The 8,114-nt window shown below is 41.4% G+C and overlaps 1 long non-coding RNA gene across 5 annotated transcripts in view; it reads left to right on the forward strand.

Annotated features, from left to right (window-relative positions):
• Window positions 1–3,449, forward strand: part of LOC138266964 (uncharacterized) — a 33,932-nt gene extending 30,483 nt beyond the window's left edge. For all 5 annotated transcript variants that reach the window (XR_011199761.1, XR_011199760.1, XR_011199763.1 and 2 more), the window contains one exon: window positions 2,994–3,449. This is a non-coding gene — a long non-coding RNA (uncharacterized lncRNA). The remainder of the gene's footprint in view (window positions 1–2,993) is intronic.
• The last annotated feature ends 4,665 nt before the right edge of the window (window positions 3,450–8,114 follow it).

Raw genomic sequence — 8,114 nt, forward strand, 5'->3', positions numbered from 1 at the left:
TGCTTGTTTTTGTAACAATGCTGTGACTTCTAGTTGTAACAGGTCTAAGTGTTGGTTGGACATATTGTGTGCTCTTGGAGGCACATCTGGTGGCAATTGTAGGAATTCTATGCAATAACCATGTTTGATAATGTCTAGGACCCACATGTCTGTAGTTATATGTTCCCAGTTGTGGTAATATGCAGTAAGTCACCCCCCCCCCCCCCCCCCCCCCCCGGTGTTGAGTGGTGGGGGTTTGTGACATTGAAGTCCCTGTTTGGTTTGTGCTGTTTTGGGGATTTGGAATTTCCTTCTTGCTTTAGGGAACTGTCCACCCCTATATTGTCCTCACAACCCTCATATCTGATACTGCTCTGATATGTGGGTCTGACTTGTGAGGTAGAAGGCTCTGTGGTTTGGGCATGGGACCCCCCCCCACCCCCCCCCCCCCCCCCCCCCCCCCCCCACCCCCCCCAAAGTGCAGCTTCCTAAAAGCTCTGTGGGGAGTAGAGCATGTCCATAGCTTTGGCTGTGTCTTTTTTGTTTTAATTTTTCTCTTGCTATAATCCACTTCTGGCCTAAACAATTGCTGTTCATTGAAAGGCATATTGAGTAGCCTGCTGGATTTCTGGCTTGCATCTGGAGGTTTGTAACCATGTGTGTCCATGAATGGTTACTGCTGTGTTTACTGTCCTTGCTGCTGTGTCAATAGCTGACCTTATTTGGTTGTTAGAAATAGTTTGTCCTTCCTCAACCTGTTGGCTACATGTCTGGAACTCTTTGGAAGGTGTTGAATAAGATGTTGCATTTCATCCCAATGTGCCCTGTTGTATGTAGCCAGTAGAGCTTGTGAATTGGCAATTTGCCATTGATTAGCTGCCTGTGCTGCCACCCTATTGCCTGCTGTATTGAATGTCTGACTTTCCTTGTTGGGTGGTGGTGTGTCTCCTGAGGTTTGGGAGTTTGCCCTTTTCTGGGCTGCTCCCACTACCACTGAATCAGGAGTTAATTGCTGTGTGAGGGGGAGGGAGGGTGTGTCGCGTGTGTGGTGCATGGGGTTTGAAGATGGATGTGGTTGGGCTGACCAGGCCTTGTTGAGGAGTGGGAGCCCTGAAGGGCTGCTGGAGGGTTTCTTTTGTTGGTGTTGATGTGCTAGAATTAACTAGTACTGAGTGCAAACAATACTGTCAAAGTTTCTTATAGTTAACTAACTTTCCAAACTCCTCTATGGAGTGAAGAGGAACATGTCTGACCTGATGGTGGCAAGAAATGAATCTAAGATGGAGTTGATGCCCATGTGTAATGGAGCTGAAAGGGAGGAGTCCCTTGGTCTTGTGACTCAGACTTTTTAGAAGAAAAAACAAAACTTGTAACACTCCAAGCCCAACACTAGATGGCAGGATAATGCACTGCATGTGTATTTGCAGCTACACATGCCATTGAACACACATAGATAGCTATCTATCAATTTTCTTCACTGGAATTTGAGGGATTTAGCCATTCTCATGCAGGTTCCTGCTCCTCACTAAATCTGCCCTGTTCCTCAGGGTCCCCATTAGTAAGCTGGGTCTGCTCATACTCTGCTAGGAGTGTTTCAGTGGTACAGCGTGAGCCATTTTCGATTTAGTGTCTTTTGCAGGGGGTCTAACTGTTATAAAGTTGGAGGTAAGGTTGAGCTCATTAGATGCATCTTCTGAGCTAATTAATAAAAAAAAGTATTGTCCTAACTAAAGAAATGTTACTTATAATTATGAGAGAGGCTCCTTTAGGGAGGAACACTTCATGCTGCAGCCCTTGTGAATTCTTTAGGGCTTGGCTAGCATTTCTTAGGGACTTACAGGGGGTGCTTAAGTCTATTGAAGAAGCAACACCATTTTTGGGTGAAGTTCTTCCATTGGGATTATGGTTAACCATGTCAGAAAGTGTGCATTTTTTTTTCCTAATGTTCTTAGTTTTACAGGTAAAAACTAAGACTGGACCTGGCAGAATCATGAGTTGGTGGTGAGTGGGCATGCTCAAGGATTCACAGGTGCTGCCTCTGTACTGGCAACAGATAAGTGGGGAAAGCACACAGCCTGTTAACTAGACTTTGGGACAAGTCCTTGACTACAATGTAATTATAGTATTGGTTTAGTTTATATTGAAATTCACCACTTACCCTATCTGCCATGGAAGGGCAATGATGAAGTGTAGTGATGTAACTTTCTCTGAGTGTCATGGACAATGTAAGAAAGGTCCATGTTATCCAGTGTCTTGCTGTTTAGTTTAAAACCAGGAAATCATGTTTGTGCACATTTGCACAGCTATAATACAATCAGTGAGGTGTGGAATTTTGCCTTTAAATGTTGGAAGTTAATATTTGATGAAGACTTATATAAAATCTTGTAAACTGTAGTTTGATGCATCGGTTTGTTGCAGATTGTGTCCCAGTAATGTCACTCAAATCTTGCCTGGTTGTGAGGTGGTGGATCTTAAGGGAGAATTCAACTTCCTTACCTAAGTCAATTTTTGGCCAATCATCCCTCACAGTGCCTGAATCCTAAGAGGCTAATATGGAAAGTGACACAGATAATCGAGGAAGTTAGGAAATGCTGGTGTGAACTCTAATCATGGCCAAAATCGAAGTTTGCAAATGGGCTGAGAGGCCAGAGCTGCTGGAGGAGCTCTTTCTAATGGCAATAGAAGAACTGGTAAACTAATCAGGAGCCAGAATCAGTCATGGATTCAGTACAATTGATATATCTGACATTGCAGGTACTTACTGAGAGACATATAATAGAGCAGTGTCTAAAAATGTATATGGTTAGGTTTTGTCAAAACATATATGCCTGATATAACCTTGACATGTGGGGTGTGCATAATCTGTATATAGATGGGAAATGTAATCTGCTTTAGAGTAACAAATAATGTATCTTGGTAGATGGAGTAAAACTTGAGCATGAGCAAAATATATGTATTTGTGGTCTACTTCATTATAGATGAAATAATCACAATGAAATCATTTTCTTTCACAGATATCCAGGTTCATGGGTGTGAGGAATTGCACATACACTGTGATGACCCAATTGAGCTTGAGAACCAGCACACAACACCCCAATGGTGAATTCATGTCCCAGAATCACAGAACATAAACAGTCAGTACAACAAGGATGGGGAAGAGGCCAAAACAACAGCACAGAAGATGTGTAGTTTGGACTTTCTGTTGCAATGTGTACTGCCAACAAAATTGGGAACTGGTAATAGTGTCCAATGTGCACCTCTTTGCAGGTTTAGAGACATTGATGTTTAAGGTTCAGTGCCTGCAACAAAAACAAAAGAAGGTTGTCAAGGAACTGACATGCATGGAGAACAGCATCACAACCTCACTTTAAAAAGTGAGAAATAGCTATCCAGAAACAGATAGCTACAAATTGAAATGTTAGATAGTTTAGGAGATGTTAGGAAGACCTTTGAATAAAATTTACTCAAGATATGAGTGTGATGTAGTTAGTCCACATTGTGCACCTGATGACTGTTAAGGCAATGAAATATATTTTCAAGCTGCATCCACAATGTACTGTGAACCTAGAAGTGATGGTGTAGTAATGTCAGAGCATGTATAATGTTGGGGGGGGAGGGGGGAGGGGGGGGGGGATGTAGAGCTACCACATCTACTTGTGCAAAATGGGTGTTTTAGGTATTGTATTATGGTAAGTTACTTTGACATTATTACATACTTGAAAAATAAAGGGTTGCTATGGTTTAACAACTCCAAATGTATGTAGTAATGTTCTGCATTTCGAACTAGTGCTGTAAAATACAGGAGTTACATTAGTGCCTTGTACTCTGCCTTTGGAAGCTGTGGGGGTCATCCTACCAAGGTGCTGGTGTCTTTGTTGTCACCAGGTTGACTCTGACATCACTTCCAAAGCCCTCCTGAGCTGCTATATTTTGTAGACTTGCACATGTTTATGCAACAGGTTTCTGGAGAATATTGAAGAGCAGAGGCCCTCTGAAGGTGATACTTGGATCTACTTGTCCAGAGGTATGGTCTATAACATCTGTTCTTTGTGTAAATCTACTTGTCAGGTTTTGGATAATGAGATTTGTGTACATGGTTGTAGGGCACAACATCATCCTCTAGATATATATGGATTTATAAATTGAAAAGGAAAAAAAAGTAAACAATGTATCCAATATATTGCCATATTTATAGTCTCCTCTGCCTTGTGTAACTACCACTGTAAAAATAAAGGAATTGTAGGTGCTCACTGGAAACTGTGCTAATATATAGCTGTGATCAGTGTCATGATGCAGTGAGACTAATCTTCATATTTTAATGCCATTCCTGAGATTTCTATAACCTATCCATTCAGGAGTAAACTTACATATCAAGTGCACTCTGGCATCCCTACAGCTGTTACACCTGGAAATGTCCTTAGGCTAAGAGGTGTAAGCATACAGTGGTGTCTGCAGTCCAGCCAGAACAATATTTTTGCTGTGACATACATTTCCAGCTTCAACAATAGTGGGGGTTATGACCTGAGTTAGTGGTAAATAGCAATTTTGTGGCTAATGAAATTTGTGACAACATTTAACATACAGATTGTGGGTTGTTAATGGTGATAACTCTTTTTATTAAAATAAAAATGGCTTTCAGTGCATATGCAATTCATTTTTCCCCATTTGGTAAGTAGTTTGACTGCTCACTGATTTGTAGTCATGGCACACTGTTGGATGGCACTCAGATTCCTGGAGTGAAATGAGGATAATCAGCTCTGCAAAAGGTAATGTTTGTGTCATTGTGTTAAAAGCTATGTCACTTACTGACAGATTGTAAAATGTTTTTGGGATATGTGGGGGGAGACTTCAGGAGTTTGTGAATAATGCCTCTGTTCAAATAATATTGTGGCTTGTAGGTTCTAATCTTGGATAAAATAGAATAAGGAAAGTTTCAAGTTCTGGGTTACAGCAGGTGGACTCACGGGAAGGGTCTTCAATTGTCTTCTTGTTACTCTGTTGGGTGCTTCTAAGCCCTGAGGTGCTGCACAGAGTGCTAATCTTGCTGGTGGTATCACACTAGTTTCCCCTGTATCTTCCAAAGGGGATGCATGGTGAAGCCTTGTAGTTACTGCTTTCTTTGGCTCTTGCTTCATTAATCTTTTTCAGATGTCAATCTTACAAAGATCCTGATGGAGGAGGAATGTAGTGCTTCAATATCAAGTTGCTGGATCACAGTTTTCACTTGATTATTATATGGAAGGGGGTTGTGGCTCTGTTTCTAATTTCTATCATGTGGAGGAGATAAGGCTATAGGTGAAAATGTCTCTGTTCTAGCACTCTGGGGGTATATGGATATTGAGTGTCCATTATTGAAGAAAATAGTTTTTGTAGAAGACTGTTGGTTAAAATACTCTGGCTTTGGCTTGAGTGTGTGCAAGATACTATTTAGTTGGCTTCCCTTTTGTTATGGATTATGATTTGGAGACATGAATTTGTTAATTTTAATAGAGAATTACATGGATTGTTTGCCCTGTAATAATGTAAAATGAATTCCCTGGCTGATGTACATAAGAACAGGAGCTGGGTTGGCTGGATTTGTTTTACTCTCCTGAGGGTCTGACTAGCCAGGCTAACAATTGGAGGGCTGAAAGAGAGGGAAAGGAACTAGGGAAGCAATAGGTCAGGTATTTTCTTATGTTAAAGATGGGGTGGGTCCTGAGCCTTATCTCCTAGCAATAAATGACCTGAGGGAAAGTACTCTTATTATCTGATTCTGTTTGGGGGTGGTGTTCATTAGAATAACTCTATCAGACTGTGTCACATTTTACATAATTCTGTGTTTTTGATGCATTGTTTAGAAGTAGTTTTTTATTACTGCTGCTGAGGCCAAAGGGATGAGTGCAATTTTGCTCCGATTTTATGTGGTTGCAAATGGTCTCTGATGCATTGGTATGGAGGGGATCCATTGCTTGGTGTAATATCCTAGAGTTTATTTAAGGGATGTATCCGAAATCTTGAAACTGAAGTTTGAATTGTTTTTTAATATGAATAATAATGTTATTTATAGTTATGTAATTTAAGGGTTGAAATATTTCTCCTGTTTTTGGCTTAAAACTGAGATTTTTATATCAGAGTTGCATTTCTTTGCTTGATGAGCTGTTTGAGTCTTATGTGAGATATATATTTTAAAGTAGGGCTTAAATGGTTCTTTTAATTTGTTGCTGTGCAATTGGCTTCCTTGATTTTCTGATGCTGCAAAATCCCCCTCTTAAGTCTGTTTTTAGTCGTGTGATTCTCTTGTATTTGACAAAAGCAATAGGTTCATTGTGGAGGTGGGTGATGGATTTTCTCTAAGTGCTTTAGAATTGTTTTTTGTGTGGCAAGATGTAGGCAATACATTGCTCATTGAGGTTTTATTAGATCTGTCAGTCCCTGAGGGTTTGGAGTTGTGTTCGGTGGCTCTAGGAATGTTTCTGGGTTGTGTTGGCTCTTTGTATTTTATTTCCCTTCTTGAGATTTTGACACTCCCTTTTATAACTTTTTGTATTGGCAAGTGGGTGACCTCAAGGGTTTTGAGGATGTCTCTGGACCAGAGTGCTTGCAAAGTATTTCTGTTCACCATCTTAATGTAGTGTTCTGTGCTATTGCTGTAGTTTTCTGTCCACTTATGCATGTGCTACTTGGGTTTATGAGGAAAGTCTGTTGGTGTTGCAGGTTATCTCCAGTTGTTGGATACTGGCAACTGCATTATTTTCCTATTAATGTGGTAGTTTATTTTGTTGCAGCAACGTTTACTCCAGATGTCTGTACATTTATTTGGGTAATCCTCACACATCAATGCCCCTACGGAAACATTTGTTTTTCATATCTGGATTTTCCTTTGTGATTACTTGTGTTCACGTAAGTTGTTTTGTTTCTATTTCACCTCCAATGTATATTGGGATTCCATCTTCTCTAAGGTTGTGACTAATGAATTGGTGAACTGATACTTCAAGTACGCTTGGCTGTGTAAATACCATCCCACAATGGGAATCTCAACAGAAGCTTTTCCAGGATGGAGATGCCGAAATGTCCTTCTGCATCATTTCTAGAAGTCATGTTCACATTGGAAAAACTGCTTCGACATTCTGAAAAGTTTTTGCCTGAATTTTTGGATTTAAAAAAAAAAATAAAAACGCTAAGTAATGAAAAGGGTAAAAAAGTGCTCCTCGGCCATCTTTTAAATGAGATTATTCATTAATTAATTCATTCATACATTCACATATATATATGTGTGTGTGTGTGTGGGGGGGAGGAAGAAAGAGGAGGGGAAAGGAAGAAAGGGGAGGGGGAAGGAAAGGAAGAAAGGAGGGGAAAGGAAGAAAGGAGGGGGAAGGAAGGAAGAAAGAGAGGAGGGGAAAGGAAGAAAGAGGAGGGGAAGGAAGAAAGAGAGGAGGGGAAGGAAGAAAGAAGAAAGAGCAGGGGAAAGGAAGTAAGAAAGAGCAGGGGAAAGGAAGAAAGAGAGGAGGGGAAAGGAAGAAAGAGGAGGGGAGGGAAAGGAAGAAAGAGGAGGGAAGGAAAGGAAGAAAGGGGAAGGAAGGAAGGAAGAAAGAGAGGAGGGGAAAGGAAGAAAGGAAAGGAAGGAAGAAAGAGGAGGGGGAAGGAAGAAAGAAGAAAGAGCAGGGGAAAGGAAGTAAGAAAGAGCAGGGGAAAGGAAGAAAGAGGAGGGGAGGGAAAGGAAGAAAGAGGAGGGGGAAGGAAAGGAAGAAAGAGGAGGGGAAAGGAAGAAAGAGGAGGGGAATAGAAGAAAGAGAGGAGGGGAAGGAAAGGAAGAAAGGGGAGGGGGAAGGAAAGGAAGAAAGGAGGGGAAAGGAGAAAGGAGGGGGAAGGAAGGAAGAAAGAGAGGAGGGGAAAGGAAGAAAGGAGGGGGAAGGAAGGAAGAAAGAGAGGAGGGGAAAGGAAGAAAGAGAGGAGGGGAAAGGAAGAAAGAGAGGAGGGAAAGGAAGAAAGAGAGGAGGGGAAAGGAAGAAAGAGAGGAGGGGAAAGGAAGAAAGAGGAGGGGAATAGAAGAAAGAGAAGGGGGAAGGAAGAAAGAGGAGGGGAAGGAAGAAAGAGGAGGGGGAAGGGAAGGAAGAAAGGAGAGGAAGGAAGAAAGGATGGGGAAAGGAGGGAAG

The sequence above is a fragment of the Pleurodeles waltl genome, chromosome 12, assembly GCF_031143425.1.
Source record: "Pleurodeles waltl isolate 20211129_DDA chromosome 12, aPleWal1.hap1.20221129, whole genome shotgun sequence".
NCBI lineage: Eukaryota > Metazoa > Chordata > Amphibia > Caudata > Salamandridae > Pleurodeles > Pleurodeles waltl.